Raw genomic sequence first — 24,190 nt, forward strand, 5'->3', positions numbered from 1 at the left:
CAAAACAAACAGATTCTACACAGCCAGCTAAAAACCTTAAACCTGGCTGCATGGTGAATCTTTTAAACATCCAACCAGCCCCTCTTTCACAAGCAGTTCTGGATGTTATTCTGGAAGCCAGGAGGCCAAGCACCAGGAAGGCTTACTCGGACAAATGGAAAAGGTTTTCTGCCTGGAACCAAGCTAAAGGCCAAGACACAACTCAGCCTCATATGCCTCACATTCTGCAGTATTTAGCAGAGATGTTGCACAAAGGACTTTCCCTCTCCACAATTAAAATCCATGCTTCAGCTATTTCAGCTCACTACGACACTAACCCACCTTTATTTTCACATCCTCTTCTAAAGCAGTTCCTCAGAGGGGCAAAAAACATTAGACCACCTAGAAGAGCTCCTACACCAACATGGGACCTCAACTTTGTTCTGGATAAACTAACCTTACCTCCCTTTGAACCAGCTTTCTCTGCAGACCTTCAGTTCCTATCTTGGAAGACTGCCCTGCTCCTGGCAATAACTTCTGCTAGGAGAGTCTCAGAATTACAGGCACTAATGGCAGTGGAACCATTCCTCATTTTTCATCAGGACAGAGTTTCTCTATGAACTAATCCTTCCTTCCTTCATGCCTAAGGTAGTTTCCAGTGTAGCTTTAAATCAAACCAGCCATCTACCCACTTTCTTTCCCAATCCACAGAACAAAGGTGAGAGACTCTTGCATTCCTTGGACATTCACAGGCAGCTTCATTACTACTTGGACAAAACTAAGGCTTTCAGAAAAACTGACCAGCTCTTTGTATCCTATGCTACAGCTTCTCAAGGGAGGGCTATATCCAAACAAACCATTTCTAAATGGATAGGCCATTGCATACGGTTCTGTTATACCCATCATGGTAAACCAGTTCCTACTACCATTAGATCCCACTCTACAGCTACCTCTACAGCCTTTCTCAGAGGGGTTCCTACCAAGGAAATTTTAGGAGCTGCAACTTGGAGTTCAGTACACACCTTCACCAAACACTATCACCTTCCTCTTTATTCTAAGTCTAGGGCAGGCTTCGCAACTGCAGTTCTGCAGGGCCTCATTGCCTCCACTAACCCTCTATGATACCTCCACCCTGCATTAGCTTTGGGACTCAACCCAAGTGTGATGACTGCAGCTTTATTCTAAGTCCAGGGCAGGCTTCACAACTGCAGTTCTGCAGGGCCTCATTGCCTCCACTAACCCTCTATGATACCTCCACCCTGCCTTAGCTTTGGGACTCAACCCAAGTGTGATGACTGCAGCAGGGTAACACGATGAACATAGTACAGTTTTGTACCTACCATAAATGTAGATGTTCGAGTGTTCACCCTGCTGCAGTCCAGGTTACCCTCCCTCCAACCCCTCTGATCTTTTGGCTAAATCTCTGCTATGCCTTACTGATGTATTTGCTTACAGCTGTAGGGATTTTGTGTTTGTACAGTGTTCACACCATTTGGTACTAATTTTGATCACCTTTTTGGGGGCACCTAACATCTGGGGCAAGAAAAACTGAAGAAAATGGCGTTGGCTGCAGTATATGTACCCCTGGCGCACTGACGTCAGGGATGGGGTGACAGCAACCGATGTCGGACCAAGACTTTGGAAATCTGGCCGACTGCGGGACCGCCTGACGACAGGATAACCCAAGTGTTATGACTGCAGCAGGGTGAACACTCGAACATCTACATTTATGGTAGGTACAAAACTGTACTTTTACAGGAGTTCAGTATCCACACCACTGAATCCCAGTAAGTGATGTGGTCCCACCACTGCCAACCAATAAATGTGAAGACCCACAAATGGACCAGTAATCAAGGAGCCTCAATCCTCACCACTGGCATCATTGGGGGATGTACACTAGGAGGATAACAGGTACACACACACAGTATTTCTAGATTGCAGCTCTCTATATCAAGTGCAATTTCCCTTAAATGCAGACAGAGACCACAGTCAGTCTGGGGCTGATTTCTCCTCTCTCCAGATCCCCAATAAGACTCCCCACTGGCACAGCTATAGAGTTGAGATCTTAGCTGAGTGGCCAAGCCAAGACCTCTAGCACCCTCTCTATCCAACCAGTGCTTTGTGTCCCTGTCAAAGTCGGTGACACACATCCTCTTTGAGGTTTGATTTATATATATATATATATATATATATATATATATATATATATATATATATATATATATATATATATATATATATATATATATTATATATACACACACACACACACACCTGGGAAAGGCTGGCACAGGTTTACTAGCTATGCCCCCTTTTTTCCCAAACTATAAGGTAGTTATCACTGCCACCAGCCAACTCCTTATCGGCTACTTAAAGGACCTTAGTAAAGGATGTCCAATCTTGCTGTGTAATGTTACTATTAATACAAATGGTAGCTTGACCAAGAGCAAGGCTGTTAGGAGTGGTCTACACATAGTCACCAAATAAATATGCAAGTACCCTAAGAGCTTGAATATCTCTAGACAGACCAGCCATAATGAGTGGTTTAAATATATTTAATAATAAAAGAACAAGACAATACTAAATATGTATTCACGGTGACAGAGTTCAAAACCTCAGGACATATTTAAAATAGCATTGCAGTACAGTCTCAAATAAATAAGGAAAAAAATCTAAGCTAAGCTTCACTGTACTCCTGACTGAATCTAAGAGAATTACTATACCCTAGAAACTTACTTACAGAGCTAGGCAGATGTGGTGAATGAATCTTCTGGTTGTTTTCTGGTCAAAAACAGAATGCTGTGTCTCTCTAAGAGACTTCTTAAATTAATAACTCAAACAGTACTGCTGGGATAGCTTGCAGAATGAAATTTCTTGTCATCTGACTCTATCCCAGGTGAAACCCCCACTGCTGGAAGCTAGCAGTATTTAGCATCTACCTGTGAAAATACATAGACCTCAGATCTTTGGCAGGTGCTGGAAGTCATAAAACATTTGTAGTAAGTTCACTCCGAAGACAATACAGAAAGCTTCTCAGCACAGAACTTGTCTATATCTGCCATAAAGTAATTTAATTTCAGCTATTTTTCTGAGGTTAACCTCCTGTATTCCAGTTTCCACCATTAAAATATATACATTTAAACAGCTGAAATAGTGCATGTACATTTCTGTTGTATTCCAGTAGGGCACACCATGCTTACATTTCAAGCAGCACTCTGAAAATACCTTTTCAACACACACTTCTGTACCAGCAGTTTGATATACACATAACATACAGTTTAATATATATGTAGCACAAGCATCTTCTATATATATCATGTTGATATTCACAATTGGCATATAATTGTTTACAAAATTCCAGATACTGCCAGCACAGCTATCTCCCTTTGCCACACCTACTGTCGAAGACATGACAGTGGTATCAAAAGCCTCCACATTGCCTGATAATTTTAGAAATATATAGGACAAACTGAACATAGGTAATAATGTTGCAAAGCATACAGATGATGCATGTTTAGCTGCCTGAAATAAATTAGTGAAAGCCATTACTACAGCAGTCCCCCAACCTGTAAGTGGGCAGGAATTAAAGCTGTAGTACAGGAGGAGCAAGAGTATATTGAAGTATATTTACAATGCATGATAGATGCATATAAAGCCTTCTATGAACATTCAGAGCCTGCAGAAGGTGCAACAGCCAGCGGGTTGTCAACAGTTTTTGTAAAGGGCTTTTGTTGCTGCGTATGCAAGAACAGATTAAAAAGGTTTATTTGAACTGACCAAGTTTAGGTATTCATTCAGTTGCTACATATGGTGCTTGATTGTCAGATAACATATTTAGAAAAGAAAAAAAAAAAAAGAGAGAAAGTTAGAAGACGTGCTCCAAGAGTTAGATATCGACTACTGAGGGTGGGGAAGGGGGAGAAGTAAATTCTGACTTTTTTCAGCAACCCCCAGGATCATACCATCAAAATCATTATCCCCTTAACTTACCACAAGATGCACCGTGTTTAAATGCTTGTTTTAATTGTGGTCAAACTGGCCAATGGCAAAAGGAGTGTCCATTATCTGGACAGCAAGCAAGTTTGACAAATGTTCAAGTACCACACGAGACTGAAAGTGACTGAGATCTGGTTCAAGGCTTTAGAGAGCACCCCTGCATTACCAGGCTATAATTCATACCACACTTTTTGGCCACCTAACCTGGACTGGAGCACCAAAGGCGAAGGTGTGTCAGTATTCATTACAGATATTAGGATATCCACACCTCCAGGCTAGTTGCTCAGCATAATGCATTCAAGGTTATCCAAGTGCAACTAACTCTGGGCAAAACTGCAATCCAAATTGTAGCTTGCTACAGACCCCCCCCTCCATGCCCCAGGATTCCCACTCCTCTTTTCTTGATAAACTGGAAAATATTAGGGTTCAACCAAACACCTTAATAATGGGCGATTTCAACTACCCCACCATTAACTGGGAAAACTACTCATGTACCAACTCCTCTGCTCAACGCTTTCTGGAATTCATAAATTCCAATGCCCTGAATCAACTTATCCACACTCCCACCAGTGGCAACAATATCCTAGACCTAGTTATTACCAGCATGAGTGACTGGTGTTCCACACCTGAAGTCAATTCCTCGTTGGTCAGATCCGACCATAAGCTAATCACTCTAGATATCCACATCCCGCCCCCACCCCCCATTAAGGAAATCACAGTAAAAAATGTCTCCAAAGCCAACTTCATGCTTCGTAAGACAGAAGTGGTGAACTTCATCACACTCATGCAGATAGACAATACAGTTACGACAACTGAATCGTACACAGATGCAATCTATAAGTACTTGCACGAGTGCATGGATCATGCTATCCCAAACAGAACCAAGATGCTATCCTCTAAAAAAATGAAGCCAATCTGGTGGTCCCTTGCCATAAACCAACTCTACAACAGAAGGAAAACACTGTTGCAAAAGAGAATAAAATCCCATGAGTGGAGGAGTTTCCTGGTCAACCCCAGTAAGAAGCTGAGATCCCTTATAAGATCCTCAAAAGCTAGCTACAAAAACAAAATTGCCACTGATTCTAGGGACAACCACAAAGCATTCTATAGCTATGTCAAGAATCTCAATGGCAACACCCAGATCCACTCTGAGTTACAGCACAACGGCATGAAAATACAGAACCAACTGATATTGCCAACATCCTGGCAGATAGGTTCAGTGCTAACTTTACCCCCTCTCACCCCTTAAAGGGACCATAACTATACAGGAAGAATGCAGAGTTCCTGTAATCACAACTATGCAGGTAAAAGCTGCGCTCTCTAAAGCCAAAAAAACAGCATCCATGGGACTGGACAACATCCCAGGTTGCATCTTACATGAACTTCAGAACGAACTGGCTACCCACCTAAGCACCATGTTCAATCATGGTCTCACATCAGGCTTTGTGCCCACTGAATGGCGCACAGCAAAAGTTATCCCACTCCACAAAGGGGGAGCCACCACTGATCCCGGGAACTATTGCCCTATTAGCCTGATGGGCCTGGTCTGTAAGGCCATGGAACGTATCATCATGAACTCATAAACAAAGACATTCGTAACCTCCAAACTCTGGACCCCACCCAGTTTGGGTTTGTGAAAGGCAGATCCTGCCTCCTGAACCTGATCGACTTTTTTGAGGCAGTCAGCAAAGCTGTAAACAAGGGTAAGGTGGTTCACACAGCCTACTATGACCTCGCCAAGGCTTTCAACACCATCCCCCATTCTGGAATTATAGCTAAACTCACTAAGCTAGGTATAAATGCCTACGTCACAAGATGGGTTGCCAATTGGCTCACTGACAGAACCCACACTGTAAAAGTTGCAGACTCCAAATCTGACTTCAAACCAGTGACAAGTGGAGTATCACAGGGCTCAGTCCTGGGACCTTTCCTGCTTGGTATCTACTTCCCTGAAGTACAGGCTAACACAGAAGGCCTTTGACTAATAAAGTTCACAGATGACTGCAAACTAGGAGCCATAGTTGAGTCCCCAAATGATGTGGACATCCTACAGAAGGGCCTCACTGAGACAGATGCCTGGTGTCAGAGCCATGGCCTCAAACTCAGTGCCAAAAAGTGCATTGTCATCCCCTTTGGTAAAAACTCTGTACCCATAAACTACCACATAGGCGGCAGTCTACTTAACGCCGAATGTGTGATGAGACCTGAGGACCCAGCTGGACAGTAGTCTCTCCTTTGATAACCACATCGCCACAGTGGTCAGGAAATTCTTCTATGTGGCACACCTCATCACAAAAGGGTTCTCATCTAGGAAAAAGAGGTCATTGATGTTCATCGTGCATAAAGCTGCAGTCATAACAGATGGGTTCTCCTGCCATCAGGCGGGTCCTCGGTCGGCCGAATTCCAAAGTCTAGGTCCAGCGTCGGTTGTCGTCGCTTCTTCCCTGACATCAGTGCGACAGGGGTATAAAAGAACCAGCCGACGCCATTTTCTTCAGTCTTTCTTGCCGCACGGTGCCCAAAGCAGAAGCAGTTCGCAAGTGCTGGTCGGCTAGCTCCTGAAATTATGAAAATTTTGCAACCAAAGTCTTCTTGAAAGCTAAGTACCCTGTTCGGGAAACTTTTCTTGCCTCAGACCGATGTCAGACAAAGTTAATAATTGTATTTCATGTGGGAAGCAAATACCGCATAAGGATTTTCATTTCCTCTGCATTCCTTGCTTAGGCCCAGACCACGACGTCTCGGTCTGTCGTTTTTGTGCTACATTCAACAAATGCATTATTAAGCACTGGGCGGAGTTCGCCCAGCACTATTTTGGCAAACAATTTAACTATATTATGTCGTCGGATACTCCGACTCCAGTTTTGTCTAAAAAACGCAAAGATAAGGACCGACACACGAGGTCTGTGGCCTCTACCGACACCCCGCCAAAGCCGACTACAGGTGGTCCGGTTCTCAGTGAGGTGCCTACGCAGCCCCTGCCTACCAACAACACTTCATTGGTGGTGTCCTGTGCCCGAGGTCGCAGGCTCCTCGGCCCACACCCTGACTACAGATACCGAAGCCACTCTTGGTGGTGAATCTCAAAATGTAGACAGGTCTGCCTCCTCTCAAGGTGTCTTCAGACCTTCCTTCCTCTTTTTCCATCAAGGCTTTCACTAAGTCTAAAGCAGTCATGCATTCTAAGAGACAAGGTACACAGGGCCCTTCTCCAGGCCCCATGCCTAAAAAACAGATGCTTAAAATGGCTGAGGATTTAATTACTCTTATCAGGGGTTCACAACCCCCCCCCCCGGATAAAAGGCCCAGAGTGGAGGAAGAATCCCCCTCCTCTGACCAGGCCTCCATTATTTCAGAGCACTCCGATGAACAGGAACATTCTTACTCCCCTTTTGAAGATTCTGATGCAGAGGAGTCCATTCCCTCTGTCTCCCCCCAGAGGATTACTCATTTGGGGAAACCTTGCATACCTTAAGGGAACACTTACACTGGGAAGGCCAAGAGTACTCAGATTCCAAGAAAAGGCTTAGGGATTTTCTCTTGCTACCTCAGCACAGGCCTCTGGCTATACCTCCTGTCTTAGACATACTAGATGATGTGTACTCGGAGGCCTGCCTTAACCTGGATTCCTTACCTCCAGCCCCAGTCAAGCCTGACGGGTACTACCGGGTTCCTGGCTCACACCAATTTTTATACAAAATCCATGTGGCTGACCCAGAAACTATCTCACAGGGCCCCAAGGGAATTAAGGCCTCCACTGCTAAAAATCCATTACCTTCCGAGAGAGATTCCAGATCATTAGAAAGGTGGGGAAAAAAGGTATACACCTCGGCCACCTTAACCATGAGGGCATTAAACTGCCAGTTCCATATGCTAAAATACCAACAGTTTATGTTATCACTGTTGAGAAGTAAAATGTCACAACCTGAACAACCAGACTTGAAGGAGTTGCAGGATTTGATGCATAGTGCAGAACAAGTGGGTAAACATACTTTGCAATGTGGTTTTGATGCTCTAGAGGCCTCATGTAGAGCTGCTGTTACAGGATCAGTCATACGTAGACATGCCTGGCTCAAGGAGCAAAACCTTACCAGATCATGTCAAAGCTAAATTACTAGATGCCCCTCTACAAAAGGATGTATTATTTGGTGTTAAAGCTGAGGAGGTATTAAAGAAAATGGAGGAAAAGGCTAAATCAATGCAAACAGTGAAAAATTTTCTACAGGTACAACCTCCACGTTTCAGTAGAAATTGGCCTTCCAAAAATTGGTCCTTTCCAGCCACGGACAGACCCCAAAGAGGTAGATACAGGCGCCCGAGGGGCAGAGGGCAATCTCAAGGATCATTTAGAGGCAGACAATGGCAAACTCCTACACAAAGAGGTGGTGAGGATAGTTCGCAGCCATTCAGAAAGCAAGCCCAATGACTTTCCCCTTTGCATGCCAAGCAAGGCTCAAATGGCAGCACGCTTAGGCGGAAAACTGGCATTATTTTCAAAAAATTGGCATATTGTCACAAAAGACAAATGGATCCTGGACATTATAAACAGAGGCTACAGATTCCATTTTCACACCCTTCCAAAAATGAGAGGCATGCCAAACCTGCCACACAATCAAAGGGCAGAGGCACAAAGACAAATTTCAGATCTCATGGACATGAAGCTATTCAAGAGGTACCTACTCACGAACAAGGTCAAGGTTTTTATTCCAGACTATTCCTGGTACCAAGGAAGGGAAAATATTGGAGACCTATTTTGGACCTATCCATCCTAAACACATTTTTACTCGTACCAAAATTCAAGATGCTCACATTACAGCAGCTTCTTCCCATGCTGGGCAAGGAGTCTTGGCTGGTAACATTGGACCTCAAGGAGGCATACCTGCATGTCCCAATCAGACAAAATTGCAGAAGATACCTCAGATTTCTTGCAGGTTCAACCCATTATCAATTCTCTGCATTGCCCTTTGGCTTATCTACTGCGCCCAGAGTATTCACGAAATGCCTGGCATCAGTAATTGCCTACTGCAGACTTCAAGGGATACAAATATACCCATATTTGGATGACTGCCTGATCCAAGCAGACAGCAAGCACTTACTTCTGAAACATCTGGCTTTTGTAATAATGTTGTTGAATTCTCTGGGATACACAGTCAACAAAAAGAAATCAAGGCTAATACCCTCTCAGAAACAGTCCCAACTTGGACACAAACACTCAGATGGCCTACCTCATGCCAGAGAAGCAGGGGCAACTAACTCAATACTTCAGAACACTAGCAAATTTCACCAGGCTGACTGCAAGGATAATCCTGCAGGCTCTGGGATTCATGGCATCTTGCATCCTACTAATCTCATGTGCAAAGCTGCATATGAGGAAACTTCAATGGTACCTGAAAAACCTATGGTCTCAACACAGCCACAGTTTGGAAACAATAATACCACTAATTCCAGGTCTTCAAAAGGAATTTCTATGGTGGGCTCAAGCATGCCAAACAAACACAGGTCTCCCATTCTGCAAGCCTCAAGCAAATCAAGTCATCACAACAGATGCCTCTGACTACGCCTGGGGGGGCGCACATGACAGATCGGTGCATTCAGGGCAAATGGTCCCAAAAAGAAAAGCACCTTCACATCAATCAAAAGGAAATGCTAGCAGTAATAATTGCTATTATAGCTTTCAAAGACCTTCTGCATCCAGGTCAACTATTGATAAGGACAGACAACACCACAGTAATGTGGTACATAAACAAACGGAGGAACCCATTCATACCCCCTATGCAGGCTGGCCATGTCACTTTGGAACATGGCTCTGGAATTACAAATCGAACTTCAAGCACAGTACTTGCCAGGCAAGGAAAACACGCTGGCAGACAACCTAAGCAGAAATATGACAGATCCACACGAATGGAAGTTGCATCCTCAAGTTTTTACAGAGATAGTTCAAGCATGGGGAAGGCCAGACATAGATCTCTTTGCCTCCCACAAAAATCACCAATTGACAAAATTCTGCTCAAGGACTTTTCATCCAAAGGCCTGGAGAGTGGACGCTCTCTCTTTCAGTTGGACAACAATGACAGTTTATGCCTTTCCTCCTCTTCCTCTGCTGCCCAAAGTTCTATTAAAAACCAGAGCAGACAGACCAAAGATGATTCTCATTGCTCCAGACTGGCCAAGACAGCACTGGTACCCACTCCTGAGGAGCCTGACGCATTCCCCTCCATGGACCCTACCTCTAATGCCTCTTCTTCTGACTCAGCACAGCTTCAAAACTCTTCACAGTCAGCTGAAAATGCTAAATCTGGCCGCATGGAAGATTCCTTAACATCACAACAAACCCTACTCTCCAAGGAGGTGCAGGATGTCATTTTGGAGGCCAGAAGGCCGTCTACTAGAAAAGCTTACTCCACAAAATGGAAACAGTTTTGTGCCTGGAATGAGAAAAAGGGCCAGAATCCTGGAAAACTGAATTTACCTCAAATATTACAGTATCTAGCTGAGCTGCTAAGCAGTGGACTTTCATTCTCCTCCATCAAAATCCATGCCTCAGCCATTTCTGCAGAATACAACACTGATCCACCTTTATTCTCTCACCCCCTCTTAAGACAGTTCCTCAGAGGGGCTAAGAATATAAAACCCCCAAGGAAACAACCAATACCTGCTTGGGACCTCAATTTCATTCTAGAAAAGCTGACCTTGCCTCCTTTTGAGCCAGCTGCCTCAACAGATTTGCAATATTTGTCCTGGAAAACAGCTTTCCTTCTGGCTATCACCTCAGCTCGTAGGGTATCGGAAGTACAAGCCCTCATGGCTGTGCAGCCTTTTATCATCCTCCATCAGGACAGAGTTTCCTTATGAACCAACCCGTCCTTTATGCCAAAGGTGGTATCCAGGGTAGCTTTGAATCAGGCTATACACTTACCTACCTTTTACCCTAATCCTCAAAACAAAGGGGAGAGACTACTACATTCCTTGGACATCCACAGACAGCTGCGTTATTATTTGGACAGAACAAAGCCTTTCAGAAAATCAGAACAGCTCTTTGTGTCCTATGCTATAGGAGCTCAAGGGAAACCAATTTCCAAACAGACAATTTCAAAATGGATAGCCCACTACATACGCTTTTGTTTCTCTTTTCATGGTAAAACTGTACCTGCAGGCATCAGATCTCACTCTACAAGGGCCACAGCTACCTCTGCAGCTTTCCTCAGAGGAGTTCCTACCAAAGATATTTTGGAAGCAGCCACTTGGAGTTCTGTGCATACCTTCTCCAAGCACTACCACCTACCATTATACTCCAAAACTAGAGCAGGCTTTGCCACTTCAGTCTTGCAGGGCATCCTGGCTCCTCCTAGTGCCTACCACCCCTTTCTTAGCTTTGGGATTCTACCCATCTGTTATGACTGCAGCTGTATGCACGATGAACATAGTACAGTTTTGTACCTACCATAAATGTAGATGTTCGAGTGCTAATACAGCTGCAGTCCAGGTTTCCCTCCCTCCTTCCCCTCTTGGGACAGGCCTTTTGGCTAACACCTCCTCATACAACCTGATTGGGGTATTCATTTATGGTGTATTTGCTTGCAACTACTGTATTTTGATTATATGGCATTGCTTTATTACACAATATTTATGTATTGCCTTCCTTCTGGGGGCACCTGACATCTGGGGCAAGAAAAACTGAAGAAAATGGCGTTGGCTGGTTCTTTTATACCCCTGTCGCACTGACGTCAGGGAAGAAGTGACGACAACCGACGCCGGACCTAGACTTTGGAATTCGGCCGACCGAGGACCCGCCTGACGGCAGGAGAACCCATCTGTTATGACTGCAGCTGTATTAGCACTCGAACATCTACATTTATGGTAGGTACAAAACTGTACTTTCCCCCTCTACTCAACACTCATTAGACCCATTATAGCGTACAACGCCCCTTTTGGAATGTACCTCACAAGACATCTGCAGCAGCTGGAAAGGCCACAGAAGTACCTCACAAAGAGGATTATTGGCTTCAAACAGATGCCCTACACTAACCATCTCAAAAAACTCCAGCTTTACTCCATAGCATATTGTCTACTCCGAGGTGATCTCTGCCTAACATATAAAGCTATGTCAAACCCAGAGCTGCTGGGCATGCTACACCTAAAGATATCCCAATCCCTCTGAGCTACATGCTCCAGGGACCTAAACCTTGTCACCACAATAAACAGGACATGCTGGAGGGATAGATTCCTGTCCCAGAGACTTCCCATACTCTGGAACAAGCCACACATCTATGTCAAGCAAAGTTCCTCATTAGCACTCTTCAAGAAAAATCTTGATAAGTGGATGGGAAATAGAAAATACACCCCGGGGATCACTTCTGTGGCTCTGCTCGACAGGGGCACAGGAAAATAATTTTCTTGGGTGGTGTAAGCCAAGGAATCTTGTTGGCTAGGCTTAATTAGGCCCTTGGGCTGATAGCCTAGTACCTACCTATGAAAGAAGCCCTCCTGTATGGAACACTGCTTGGCAGACACCATTGTGGAAGCAAAACCATTAGGACAGCCATGAGCGGGAACTAATGTTATTTCCCTTGGTACCAATTGACCAGGATGGTCCTTTTGTCAGTATTACAATGCAAAATACATCCATCCTGTTTCTCATCAATACAGGATTACTCTGGGAAATGTCGACACCTTCTGTTTTCAAACACACAATTCACACATGGGTATGTCGAGTTCCTTTAGACTGTCCAGAAACTAAACCTGTAGCTATTCAACTGGTCCACTAAAAGATCAACATCCTTTTATTGTAGGCAATTCTGGTAGAGATTTATTGTGTAAATTAAGCTGTACCATCTATTGTATACTGGATAGTGTATTTTTAGATATTCCTAATGAATCCTTAGGATTATATTTTAATAGCATCTGTACAGATAAAGATACATTTTCTGCCATTTTAACATCAGAGCAAAATTAATAAAATAGTGGTCCGGAGGCATTAAATGTAATCCTTCCACAGTTCTGGACTACTCATTAAAATGAGGGTAGGGCTCATGAAAGATGGAGAGCCTATGCGTAAAACATTAAAAGCTTCTGAGTACCTGCCTATGGTATTTCAGTATGCTTTGTTGGTAGAAGCAGAAAAAGGAACTGAAGCTGTTATTTCTGCGTTCTTACAAGGTATTGTTCCCACTCACAATCCTTGTAACACTCCTATCTCACCAGTTAGAAATCAGGAAAAATTACAGATAGATTTGTATAAGGTTTATGGCGTCTCTCCTCCAATTGTCGTGGTGTGAGCATAGAGGACATTGAGCAGGAGGTTAGCATCCTGCAGGCGATCAAACACCCAAATATCGTTACTTAGCATGACATCTATGAGAATAAGACTGATGTGATTCTTATCCTGGGGCTTGTGTCTGGTGTGAACTTTTTGACTTCCTGGCAGAAAAAGAGTCACTTAGTCACTTACTGAAGAAGAGGCACCAGACGAAGAAGAAGAGTTCTTGAAGAAGATTCTGGAAGGTGATCATTATCTACATTCCAGAAAGACTTCAAACCCGAAAACATCATGCTTTTAGACAAAAATGTCCCTAATCCACGCACTAAGATGACTGACTTTGGAACTGCACACAAAATAGATGAAGGGACAGAGTTCAAAAATATTTTTAGGACACCAGAGTTTGTGGCTCCAGAAATTGTGAATTATAAGCCATTGGGCCTGGAGGCAGACGTGGAGCATTGGTATTGTCACATACATTCTCTTGAGTGGAGCTTCACCTTTCCTGGGTGAAACAAAACAGGAGACCCTAGCCAACATCTCAGCAGTTAACTACGATTTTGATGAATATTTCAGCAACACCAGTGAACTTGCTAAGGATAATTTGAAGATTGTTGGTTAAGGATCTGAAAAAAAGAATGACTGTTGAGGACAGCCTGCAACATCCATGGATTAAGGTGATCAAGAGGAAAAACGTTCGACAAGAGGACAATGACAAGAGATCTGATAGACGATGGCTGAAAACAACACGACTGAAGGAGTACACCATTAAATCTCACTCCAGCATGCCACCTAATAACACTTATGTCAACTTTGAGAGGTATACCAAAGTCGTGGCGGAGATCATCGATGCTGAGGAAAGCTTGAAGGAGCTGGAAAAGAGTAAAACGTCTTCGCAGGATGATATTGAAGTGTTGCTATCTATCTATGAAGAAAGGAATCCTGGTACGATGAAGAGAATGAGAGTATTCGCCATGACCTGCGACAACTCCATGACAACTTAATGAAGACTCAGTTTATGAAGAAGCAGACACAGGATGACATCAAGGCTGCTCAGCTGTCTGCCAATTCATTGAAGCATCGTTTTGGGAAAATGGAGAACCGCTACGAAGCCCTGGCAAAGCAGGTTGCATCTGAGCTTAAATGGGTGGAAGAACTAGTGAAATCATTTGAGCAGGAGAGGATAGAGAGTTGTTGTTGTGTCTTTCGGCTTTTCCCGGTTAGGGGTCGCCACAGCGGAACTCCGGTCCGCTAATGATTGGTAGTTGATTTTTACATGCCGAGTTACCAGCCCTGACGCACAACCTTCAACGAAGCTACACCCATTCACGCATGTCTCCACGCAGAAGACGCTCTAGCTGAGAATCGAACCGGACAGCGTCTTACTGTGAGGCGACAAGGCTACCGCAGCACCACCACCGGAGAGGATAGAGAGTGAAAGTGAAAATTTTGGGCCGTGTTAGCTCCAGTTATTCTGAAATTGAAACAGAACCGAATACTTTTAAATGCCACTTATTACTGAGATGCGCTCAGGTGTAGTCTAGAAGTCAAAATGGACTTCTTTTAATTTACTGTGGCTTTGGGATGTCATGAGAGGATGCTGCCTCATTTTTTTGCACAGAATCCATTTAGTTAGAATTTATGCATGATTTCAAACTAAGCAGCTCCTGCTTTTTGGGGTACTGTTTTTGTTGCTGTACTTCATTTTTCTGTCATAAAATATGACCAGGATTTAATTTATCATATGTAATGTAGCAAAGGCTCTTGCTAATCGGGTTGCCCAGACTGTTGAGCTTCATGCTGCTCTTGAGTAACTGGGAACTAACGTCAGGCAGCACGATGCCAGAGCACTTCTATGTGCTAGGCTTGTAAAGGCTCCAGGGCCATTAGCCTAGTACACATCTATGAACCTATGAATGCAGAAATACCAATATTTTCCAGTTGTTCCTAATCCTGCTACAATACTGAGTTCTATACCGTCAGATGCTACACCCTTTTCAATGATAGATATTTCATCTGCCTTCTTTCCATCCCTATACATTCAGATAGCCAATATCTTTGCATTTACATATAGAGGACAGCAGTACACTTGGACTAGATTACAGCAAGGGTATGTAGAATCTCCCACACTTTATCTCCAGATAATAAAAAACAGACTATTAAATTTTCTTGTGGGTTTACTTTTGTTTTAATATTTCAATATTTGGATGATTTGCTTCTAACCTCAAAAACCCCACATGACTATAAACAGGATGCTATATTTGTTTTGGCTCAGTTAACAGAATTACAGTTCAGAGTTAAAGATAAATTGCAGTTATGGAAATCACAGGTTCAGTACTTGCGATTTCTTATTTCAGAAGATGCTCAACAGATTTTGTGTTCATGTACTGCTGGGATACAAACTGCACCACATCCTACTACATTAAAATAGTTGCGAACTTTGCTAGGATTAGCAGGTTACTATTAGCGATGTATTTCTTATTACGGAAAAAAAGTGAAACCTCTGTTAGAATTGTTAAAGATAGCTGTAAATCTTTACCCTGACAGGATTATCATGAACAAGCTTTTGTACAACTGAAAACACTACTTTTAAATCCTCCTCCATGTGGGCTGCCAAATTATTCTGAGATTTATTTCTTGTTTTGTAGTGAAAGAAATAAAGCAACATTAGGCTTGTTAGTATAAAATAGAAATGATAGTTATAGACCTGTAGCTTATTTCAGTACAAATTTTGAAATTATAGCTGCGGCCCTCCTCAACTGCCTTAGGGCAGTGGTCATGATGGCACGCTGAGTAGAAATGGAGGCTGCACGCACTCTCAGGCATGAAACTTAAGTGGCAGTTCTACGTTCTATAGAGGCTTTGTTACTAAAGACTAAACACAAAATCCATCTGCAGCAGGATTATTTATATATGCATTGTCCTTACTTAAGAATCTTTCTTTATAGAATTTTTGAGGTCCGCCACAACCCTGCTTCTTTAATTCCTGCAGAGGACGAAGGCGAACGTCATAATTGTGCAATTGTTACTAACACTGTGCCTCCTCCTAAAATAGATTTGAACGATATTCCTTTATAGAATTCAGATTGAATTATTTTCATGGACAGCTCCAGTGTTTGAAGAGATGGTGGTGGTGAAGATGTAGCAGCCTTTTCTGTTTGTACATAACACACACTTTTTTTTTTTTTTACTGGACATTTAAATAGAAATGACTGCTCAAGTAGCTGTGTGTGTACCTATTACTGAAGCTTGTAAGACTGGCAAATATCAGTCTGTAACTATTTTCACAGATTCGCATTATGTCTATGGAGTAGTTTATGGTTTTGGGACACTATAGAAAGAGTGAGGTTATTTGACAGCAGGAACTGTTATCAAAAATGCTGTTTTGTTAATGAGTTTTAGATGCTTTATTATTACTAAGAGAGGCAGCCATGGTAAAGTGTACCATACATAAGACTGATGATGATTTATTTGTAAAAAAAGGGTAATAGTGTTGCAGATATGGTGGCAAGACAGGCTACATTGTCTCCTCCAGTTCAGGCTATATTTTTGCATCTGTAGAATGAAAACTTTTTTTTTACAGAAATTATTGTCTTTTCAAAATCAGACAGAGGACTCTGAGCACAGCAGGTGGATAAACAACGGCTGCAGTCACTCTCCAGACCTTTTATGGCACCATCTGGATGGGCAACTAGTAGCTTCCCAAAATTTCTTGCATGACTTGGTAAAAACCTACCATTTACACTTTCACATAAGCAAAAATACATTAATAAAACAAATTTCCAGTGATTCGTATATCCCTTATCTCGCAAAAGTCACTGAACATTTTGTAAGTACATCTGTTTGTCTAATTTAGCTAAATCAGTACCTGTACCTCTTCAGTCATTGAAAAAGCCTTGGGGACCATTCTGTTATTTTCAGCAAGATTTCATTGAACTTCCTCACGGGTAGAAATTTAGCTTTGTATTAGTTGCAGTTAATATTTTTTCTAGATGGATAGAAGCATACGCTTGTGTGAAGAATCATGCAAAAAATGAGGCAAAGAAATTTTGGGCTGAGTTAATTCCTAGATATGGTGTTCCCTGTTGTATCCAATCAGACCAGGGTATTAATTTTACTAGCCAAGTAATGCAGCAGATTTGCAGAACCCTGAATGTACGACTGCAGTTTCATTGTCCCTATAGATCACAACCTTCAGGGATAGACCCTGAAAATGAGATTAGTTAACGTTTGTGAGGAAACTGGTCTCAAGCAGCCAGAAGCTTTGCCTTTAGATTTTTTTTTTCAATATGAGAAGTGCAATTAGTGCTACAAGAAAATTGTCCCCTCATGAAATCCTAATGGGTCAACACATGTGAATTATCACTACACCCATTTCCCAAAAATTTAAAACTGCAAGATGTTGATGAAGCCATAGTTTTGTATGCACTATTTTATAATTTTGTTTGCTCTATTCTGCAGAAATATCACACCACTGTTTTGCATGCAGTCCAATGACCCACAGAGAAGGATCATCATGTCCTGCAACTCAGAGACTTTGCCTCCCAAAAAACTCACTTAGCCTCAGATAGAAAGGACCATATTTGGATTTGCGCACAATTGCTCTCCCATGTGAGGGCCTCCTAACATAGCTCCTTGTGTTGCATGTCAAGAAGACCCTCCCTTGTGATGAGTACAGACGAGATTCCATTGATGTCACATACCATGTGAACCAGCAGAACCAATCACCAGCAAATCCAGAGGAAAAAACAGGAGCATCATTGCATCCAGCAATGACAGCCATTGACATTTTGCTATCCAAAACAAATCTAGAAACAACTGTGAACTGTTTGCCGTCCAACTTGATTCCACATCCACCATCCAGACTGAATCTAGAACTGAGTGCAGTAAGATACCCTTTTCACCAGATCAGGAAGTTGGATCACATGAGACTGCTATTTCATCCTGGTCCGAAATAAACTCCAGTGATTCTTCATTACTATAAAAGGGGTAGAAATATGTTTATTCTTTTCATTTTTAATAAGAAAATTAAGACGAAATGCAGTATGAAGCTCTGAATCAGTCATTGGTATAGAAGTCAACAGAATACCCCCATCATGTGTAGTAGGTATGTGTGCACAAACCCATCAGCTGCTAACAGAGAGTCTGTGCAGAAGGATGCAAGGCGGCAGAAAAAGTATTAAATCTTGGATGCCACTCTGGTGTTCTTGATTTGATTTTAACCAAGCACCTGTGTCTGTTTTTAGCAATGCATGTATGTCTACTAAGAAATGATTCAGTACTTACAGGTCCAATGGTTGCAGATGATGATGATGATGATCATCATGCACTTACGGCTCCAGATAGCAAAAGCAAGCAAAATAAAACAATGATGAAAATCCCAGCGACAGTCTTGATGAGATGTCCGTAGGAAAAATAAACATGCTGGGACTGGAGAGGGTTTTGTTAAGAAATTGTAAACATGGTTGTTGAATTGGTTGTTCATGCAGAATTGGTCATCAGTCTCTGACCAAACACTTTAATTACAGATTGCTTCAGAAAGGAATTTCATTTGGGTAGGGCAATGTCTATATAAGTATCTGAAAGGCATGATGAATCTGTGATGTTGGATTCAGAAGCAAGAAAAAAAATGTCGATGTTGAAGAATCATCACTGGACTTTATTTCGGATCAGGATAAAAGTATAGTGTAAAATCTTACCATAACAATAGTGTTGCAGTATTTATTATGTGAGGGATTTCCTGCCAAAAGTGACCCAAAGTCTGGCCAGTATACCAAAACCATTCACTACTTGCAAGTACGTGGGATGTGATCCCTGTATATGTAGGGCATAAATGTGACGTTGCATGTACTATCCTCAGAACTTCTCTGCTGCCAGTCTGGATGCCATCTTTGATTATCGGTCTGCTCGCATGTGTTGTTTACTACTGTATCAAGCCATTTCAGACAAGTGCCACATTGGGGTGTTTTTTCCCTCATTTGCTAGTGTTTGTGAGTTTTTTTTCATGTAATCCAAGAAAGGCAAATGCCAGTGTGGGAGACAGATTCCACATAAAGATGGTCACCAGCAGTGCTTATTTTGCGTAGAGATTACCCACAACCATAAAACTTGATGTCTTTCTATTCCTGTGTTGCAGTATTCTTTACTTGAGGGATTCCCTGTGTTGTTCCATTTGCCAGGGCTTTGTGCCTAAGACTTTGCATAGCCAGATGTCCTCGCTAGCTATTTGTCTAGAAAACCAATTTCTGAAATGCTTAGAAAAAGATGCTGTGGAGGGTATGTCTGGGACTTCTGTCAAGTTAATTGTGAAGAGAAAGGCCAAACACCCTAGGCCTGGCTCCTCGGCTGTGCTTCCTAGATCAGACATCTCTCTCAAGGCTGATAAAGGCCTGGAGATCCATCCAGTTCTTGGTTTAGATTCTTCGGCTGAAACCGGTTCAGAGGTTTCCATGGAAATGACGACAGGCACATTCTCATAGTTTCTGCAGACAGCCATTTCAGATGTTCAGGGGGAACCAAGACTCATGATTGCAGAAGGCCCTAGGGGGATCCTTCAAAAAAAAAAAAACAGTTATGGAAGAAGTCCCGACTACAGTTGTGGAGTGTAGGCCTACATCGGCCCCTTACACTTTTCATAAGGTTGATGTGCACATTAAAAAGAAACAAAAGACTAAGATTTACACTCCCCAGAGATCCACGAAGTGAATGGCAGAGTTTTACCTAAAGCCTATTTAATGCCCTTATGCCCCTGGTGTCTGTCGCAACTCCGCCTTGGACATCATCACCACACAAGAGAATTAGGGAACAGGATTATTCTGAGGAAGAACTTTCTTCAGATGATGAATCATTATCCTACTCTACCCAGATTCCTTCTCCTCTCGAGTATGCTTATGCAGAATAGGAGTCTAATGGTACTTATTCTTCCATAGAAGAGATTACTTTTGGGAAAAAATATTTCCAAAATGAGGAGTTTTCAAATGGGATAGTTCCCAGGCTCGTGATGTGCAGAAGAGATACTATGACCTATTGCAAATGGAGTCCTCTTCTGCTGTTCCTCCAGTTTTGCCTGCCTTATTGGATGCTTTCATTTCACCATGCCAGGCTCCAGATTTTCAGCCTCCAGCCCCTAAGAAGTCAGACCACTTTTACAAGGGCCAGAGGATAGCAAATTTCTTTTTAGGTGTCCATCTGCTGATACTGCTGTGGTCTCTGTGGCTTCAGATAAGCCTTACGGATTATTGCATCTACTTCGCTTCTCCATTCTATAAGGAATGGGAAAGGCTGGAGAAGAAGCTCTATACTTGTGCGACCCTCGATTTCTGTGCTATTAATTATCAGACTCACATGACCAGATTTGCTTTGGATCTTCTTTCACAGGATACTCAAGTTATTTCTGATCTTCCTGATTCAGAAGGAAAATCTGATGCCTTGTCCTTATTAAGAGATTCTTCTCAGGTAGCGAGACATTCGATTAAGTGTAGTTATGATGCGGCAGAAGCATCTTGTAGGGCAGCTGCATGTGGCTCTATTTATGTACTTGACCCTGGCGATAGTCAGACCCAGAAATGCATGTGTTTGTTTTCTCTCCCTCAGTAGTTGTGCTGGTACTTTTGGTGATTTTATTTGCCTCACCCAATGGAATAGTTTCACCCTTTCCCATTTCAGATGTTGAGTGACGTAGATACTCGCTGTGATATCTTTCTTTACTGTTAGTACATTTTTATGTCGTCTCTTATCCTCACAGTCTGTTTTCGTATACATTTCTAAAGCCTCCTTTAACTTTCTTGCTTGATTGCCTTTTCGTGTTTTTATATTTTTAAGTTTCCATAATCTTGTAAAACATCATATCAGCTTGACTTTAAAATATTCCCATTTACATCCTGTACTAATTATTGTCCCACTGCTCTCCTGCCACAAATGCCATACTAATGTTTTAATTTATGTGGATGATGTGAAAAAAGATAAAAAGTCTGAAATTGTATAAGAATAAATGAATATATGTTAAGATTATTTGACTGTGTTATTTGCAATACAATTTATTTTACCCGAGACTTAGAAAAATATAGATGTCCTTCAAGAATGCAACTGCAGTCATAACATGTGGGTTGTCCTGCCTCAGGCAGCCCTCGGTCGGCCGGATTCCAAAGTCTGGGTCCGACGTCGGCTGATGTCGCATTTCTCTCCGACATCAGAGCGGCTGGAGTACATAAGCATCAGCCGACGCCATTTTCTTCTGTCTTTCTTGCCGCGCGGTGCCCGAAGCAGAAGCAGTTTGCAAGTGCCAGTCGGTCAGCTCCTGTATTCTACGATACCGAAGTCATCAAAAAAGCTAAGTACCCAGTTGGGGACCTTTTCTTGCCTCAGCTGATGTCAGAAATTACTGAAAAACTTAACAATTGTCTTTTTTGTGGGGTAAACAAATACCTCATAAGGATTTCCACTCTTACTGCCTCCCTTGCCTTGGCCCAGACCATGACGTCTCGGCCTGTGTAGCCTGTGCTCGCTTCAACAAGCGCACTCTCATGCGCCGGGCGGAGTTCGCTGAAGATTTTTTCGGCGATAAATTTGCCTACACCATGCCGTCGGATCTTCCGACATCGCAAACTCCCAAAAAGCGAAAAGACCGGGACCGACATCCTCGGCCCGCATCTACCACCGACTCCACGCCAAAACCTAGCGCGAGTGCTCCGGTTCCCTCCACCACTCCGAACCGAAGACACCGCATTACCGACGACTCCGATTCCAGACATTACTCCGACGCCAGTTATAGACTTTCCTCCGGATACCGAAACCGAGGAAATGCCCGAGACCATTGCTGTAGACAAGGTCACTCCTGCACGTGGAGCTGCCAGGCCTCCTATGGCCATGTCTATTTAGGCCTACACTAGGGCTAAGGCAGCCAGCAAAACAAAGCATAATACTTCTAAATCCTTACCTCAGCCGACTCCGGAGACACAAATTATGTCCATGGCTGCTGATTTAATTTCCATGATTAGAGGTTCACAGGCCCATCCTGAGAGAGCATCCCAGCCTCCTCCTGATAAAGGCCCGGGTTGAACCCTCTGACCCTACTCCTTCAGATGAAGACTCTGAGGGCTCTGCCCACTCTGATAGCCAGGAAGAGCTCTTCCAGACTTATGAGGACTCGGATGCAGAAGATTCCATCCCTTCGGCCTCCCCTCCTGAGGATATTTCTTTTGGGGAAGTTCTGCACACCATGAGGGAACATTTCAAGTGGCAGGGTCAGGAATATTCTGATTCTAGGAAACGCCTTAGGACTTTCCTTAAGAAGCCTCAGCACAGGCCCTTAGCTATTCCTCCTGTACTTGATGTTCTGGATGATTTGTATTCTGACTCTAGTGCTACCCCTGATTCTCTTCCTTCTGCTCCAGCCAAGCCAGACAGGTATTACAGGGTCCCAGAAACTCATTCCCATTTATTCAGGGCCCATACTGCTGATTTGGAAACTATTTCACAGGGGCCTAAAGGAGTTTCAGCCTCCACCTCAAAAAATCCTTTGCCCTCCAACAGGGAAGCAAGGCCATTAGAGAGATGGGGCAAAAAGGTTTACACATCCACTACCTTATCTATGAGAGCTTTAAGTTGCCTTTTTCATATGTTACAATATCAGGATTATCTCTTAGAAGATTTACAAAAAACATTAGCTTCTCCTGATCCTTTAGACAGGAAGACTTTGCAGGAAACTGTACATAACACTCAGCAAGTAAGCAATCACTTCCTGCAGTGTGGATATGATGCACTGGAAGCTTCATGTAGGGCAGCTATGACAGGGGCAGTGATTCGTAGACATGCTTGGTTAAAAGATCAACCTCTACCAGATCATGTAAAAGCAAAACTTCTGGATGCACCTTTGGAAAAGAACAAGCTTTTTGGTGCAAATGCTAAGGATGTGTTAAAGACCATCGAAGAAAAAGCAAAATCAGTTCAGACTGTGAAAGATTTCCTCCAGGTTCAACCCCCAGATTCAGTAGGAATTGGCCTTCAAAAACTGGTCCTTTCCTAATCCAGAAAAGTTTCAAAGGGGTAAGAACAGGCGTGGCGAGGAAGAGGCCAATACAGAGGCCCTTACAGGGGCGACAATGGCAGCCAGGAAACCAAAGAAGTGACGCAGGGGTTTCACCTGCCCAACAACCACAAACTCAATGACTTTCCTCTACTACCGCCTACCAGGGAACAACTAGAAGCTCCCTTGGGCGGAAATTATCTCTGTTTGCAGAAAACTGGCACAGACTGACAAAGGACAAATGGATTTTGGACATTATAGACCGATGGTACAGGTTTCATTTTCATACCTTACCAAGAAAACAAGGCATGCCAAACCTACCACAAAATCAAAGGGCAGAGGCTATCAAGCAAATCACTCTGCTGACTCGAATGAAAGCAATAGAAAGAGTTCCACAACAAGAACAGGAACAGGGGTTTTACTCAAGACTGTTCCTTGTTCCAAGAAAAGAATCTCAATGGAGACCAATACTGGACTTGTCCGCATTAAACACCTTTCTCATAGTACCAAAGTTCAAAATGCTGACTCTACAGCAACTCCTTCCCATGCTAGGCAAGGAGTCGTGGCTGATTACTCTGGACCTCAAGGAGGCATACCTGCATGTCCCTATCAGACACAGCTGCAGAAGATACCTCAGATTTCTTGCAGGGCCAGAGCATGGTCAATTCTCAGCATTGTCATTTGGCTTATCTACTGCACCCAGAGTATTTACAAAATGCCTGGCTTCAGTAATTGCTCATTGCAGGCTCCAGGGTATACAAATTTACCTGTACCTGGACGACTGCCTCATACAAGCGGACAACAAATTGATGTTGCAAAAAACCTGGATTATGTCATACGATTACTTCAAGCTCTGGGATACACAGTCAACTTCCAAAAGTCAAGACTGCAGCCATCCCAGCAAATAATCTTCTTAGGAGCCAAACTAGACACAG

Source organism: Protopterus annectens, chromosome 1.part1 (genome assembly GCF_019279795.1).
Source record: "Protopterus annectens isolate FY-2018-M chromosome 1.part1, PAN1.0, whole genome shotgun sequence".
NCBI classification, from domain to species: domain Eukaryota; kingdom Metazoa; phylum Chordata; order Ceratodontiformes; family Protopteridae; genus Protopterus; species Protopterus annectens.